The sequence below is a fragment of the Dipodomys spectabilis genome, unplaced genomic scaffold (assembly GCF_019054845.1).
Source record: "Dipodomys spectabilis isolate Male_0828 unplaced genomic scaffold, ASM1905484v1 ptg000205l, whole genome shotgun sequence".
Classification (NCBI taxonomy): domain Eukaryota; kingdom Metazoa; phylum Chordata; class Mammalia; order Rodentia; family Heteromyidae; genus Dipodomys; species Dipodomys spectabilis.
In genome coordinates, this window is record NW_024870882.1 from 596,149 (window position 1) to 599,724 (window position 3,576).

At 37.8% G+C, this 3,576-nt stretch overlaps 1 pseudogene; it reads left to right on the top strand.

Moving 5' to 3' along the window:
• Positions 1-2,984: 2,984 nt before the first annotated feature.
• LOC122122153 lies at positions 2,985-3,084 on the top strand (annotated as a pseudogene).
• Positions 3,085-3,576: the final 492 nt, after the last annotated feature.

The following is a 3,576-nucleotide window of genomic DNA, read 5'->3' on the forward strand; positions in this document are numbered from 1 at the left end:
TTGCACATACATGCAAGGCAAGCACTCTACCACTGAGCCACCTTCTATTTTCTCATTCCTAGAAGAAGCTGCACATGAAGACAACACTGATCCTAATTTTCAGTCTGTACCTCTGAATACGGAGGAACATCTTTCCTCTGCTCTCCATCAATTCCCTACTTTCCAGTTAGAATGACTTAGAATAATAAAAATAGAAAAAGAGAAAATAAATCATCATGAAAAAACAGATGCAGAAAATTCACTGCATTTCTCTCACAAGTTCAACCAATATAAACTATTGGGGAAATACATGGACACCTTATTCCCACTGGCACTGAAAGTATCTAGTTAGGCAATTCTGATGAAGATGAGGAACAAAATGAAAAAGTGAGGAATCATATCAATTGCAAGAAAAAAAAATGGAGTAGGATCCAAGCAAATTACTTCTTTGGGCTGCTGAAAATAATCGGTTTACTAGAGTATGGTGACTTCTTTCCATAAAGGCCACTCATGTGAATACTAGGGATGACAATGAATATACCCCTCTTCATCGGGAAGCCTACAGTGGACATTTAGAAATTGTCCATGAGTTGGTGGCTCAAGCAGCAGATATTCATGCAATAATTGTTAATGGCTGGACACCCCTGCGCAGTGCTTACTCGTGGAATAATACCAGTGTGGCGTCTTTCTTACTTCATCATGGTGCAGATACCAATGCCCAAACTAAATGCCTCTTGACTCCCTTGCATCTTGCTGCTGGGAATATAGATAGCAAAGATACACTGGATCTCCTTCTGTTGAACCATTATAATAAACCAGGTCTGAAGGACAACTTGGAAGAAACTGCCTTTGATATTACCAAAAGGATAAGTATGTATCACTACCGCTTTGAAGTTGTGGAAGGCTGTACAAATTGTTCTATTAAGTTGTAATGGTTAGGTTAAGTTTCTTTTCTTTTTTTTTTTCTTTTTCCTTTTTTGTTGAGTTTTATTATTTTATTGTAAAACACTATACAGAGGGGTTAAAATTACATGGGCAATATAATGAGTAAATTTCTTTTTTTTATTGTGAAAATACTGTACAGAGGGGTTACAATTACATGGGCAAGATAGTGAGTACATTTCTTATCAAGCATTGTAGCCTCCTCCTTTGTTTACCCTTCCCATCCCTTCCTAGCCTCCCCCTGCCCCCCCAATCCACTACGCTCAACCAAAGTTGTAAAGTTCGTTTTTGACATGACAACTTGTACTTCTCATTGTTGCAACGGGTCCACTTGTATCCTTATTTAAACGACTTGTTTTTCCCCTTCCCCTCCACAAATTATACCAATATCAAATACAGTGAAAGCAGAGGTTATAATGTGGGGGAGAGACATACAAAGCAACAAAGAAATAATCTTATAAATGCGTTAGAAACAAATGCATGAAAGAAAAAACATTTAAATATATATCTTAGGGATCATTTTCCTAACTTCACCTTATCTGAACTTTTCTGCTTGACTCATACATATACTAGATATTGCAAATAAGGGAAACCATGGGAATTATGCTTCTTTGGGCTTGGCTTACTTCACTTAATATATTTTTTTCCAAGACTTTCCATTTCCTAACAAATGGGGCAATGTCATTCTTTCTGTTGGCACAGGCCAAAATTTTCTTAATAGAGATCTGGAAACAAAACAAATCAAAGAAAGGTTGGACAAATGGGATTGCATGAAGTTGCAGAGCTTCGGCATGGAAAAGGACATAGATAGCAGGATCAATAGAAAGCTTATGGATTGGGAGAAGATATTCACTAGCTATACAACGGACAAGGGTCTCATATCTAAAATATACTTGGAACTCAAAAAATTAAATCCCCCAACAAGAAATCATCAAAGAAACAACTGCCCAATAAATAAGTGGGCTAAAGACTTAAAGAGAAACTTCTCTGAAGAAGAAAGATGGATAGCCAATAGACACATGAAAAAATGCTCAACCTCCCTAACTATAAAGAAATGCAAATCAAAACAACATTGAGATACCACCTCACCCCAGTTAGAATGGCAAAAATCAAGAACTCTAATAACAACAGATGCTGAAGGGGATGTGGACAGAAGTGAACCTTACTTCATTGTTGGTGGGAGTGTAAACTTGTTCAAGCACTTTGGAAAGAAGTATGCAGGTTCCTCAAAAGACTCCACATAGAGCTCCCCTATGACCCAGCAATCCCACTTTTGGGCATTTACCCAAATGTTTACAAACAAGACCACACTAAAGCTACCAGCACAACTGTGTTTATTGCAGCATTATTTACCATAGCTAAGATCTGGAAGCGACCCAGATGCCCCTTAGTAGATGAATGGATCAAGAAATTGTGGAATATATACACAATGAGTACATTTCTTAAAAAGCATTAATGCCTCCTCCTTTATTTCCCCTTCCCATACCTTCTCATCTCCCCCCACTCCCCCACCCAATCCTCCACGCTCCCCACCCCCTGCACCAAAGTTTTAAAGTTCGTTTTCTACATAAATGCTTGTACATCTTATTGTTGCAATGCTATCAAGATAGGATATTCTGGTTGGTCTGTTCCTACATGGAAGAAAGAAAAGGTTCAGGTAGACTTTTGTGCAGGTAAGACCTCATTTCGGAAAATGTCAGCTGCAGAAGTTTAGGAGTAGCTCTTAAGCAAGGCTTACTTTGAATCCATTAGCTCTGCAAAGCTAACTCTGTTGCATAAATACGTACTTGAAAAAGCCTTCACCTTAGGACCTAGCTATAAGTGCTTCAAAGTATGATCAAATCTAAAATGAAAAAGACTTAAAATTGTCATTGACAAAAAAATGCAAATGTGAGCAATTGACTGAACAATATAATTTTTTTCCACTATACACATTATTTTACGGAAATAAGATCAATAGTATTGTTAGGAACAATAAGGTTTCCTTGCTACAAATAGGCACCCAAGGATATAAGCCTGTATAAAGATTGCATCATTAACTACTTAAATTTAGAGGATACTACATGCTTCAGAAGCACGTATACCCAAATAACAATAATACAGAGATTAACATGGCACTTGCACAAGGATAATATGAAAATTTGTGATGTGTTCCATACTTTTCATTCTTCAGTTGCAGAAATGAAAACAGTTATTAACAAGTTGATTACAAAATTACAAGTGAAACAATATATGCAAGTGTTAGAATTAAACGTTAGTTTGACATCAGTGTGTAAAATCTTCACCTTAGAAAAGCCTTTACATAGAATAACCTTTACAAAACTTTTGAAATTAGTTAGCATTGTCATTGTATCCCAAAGAAATATACTACTATAAGAACCTAGAAAAAGGGGCTGGGAAGGTGGCTCAGTGGTAGAGCGCTTGCCTTGCATGCATGAGGCCCTGGGTTCGATTCCTCAGCACCACATAAGCAAAAAGAAAAAAAGCCAGAAATGGCACTGTGGCTCAAGTGGTAGAGCGCTAGCCTTGTGCTGGAGAGCGAGGGACATTGTCCAGGCCCAGAGTTCAGGCCTCAGGACCGGACCTCCCCCCCCAATAAAATGAAATAAAAATGAACCCAAACCTAGTATTTTTCTCATTGTATACAGAGGCACA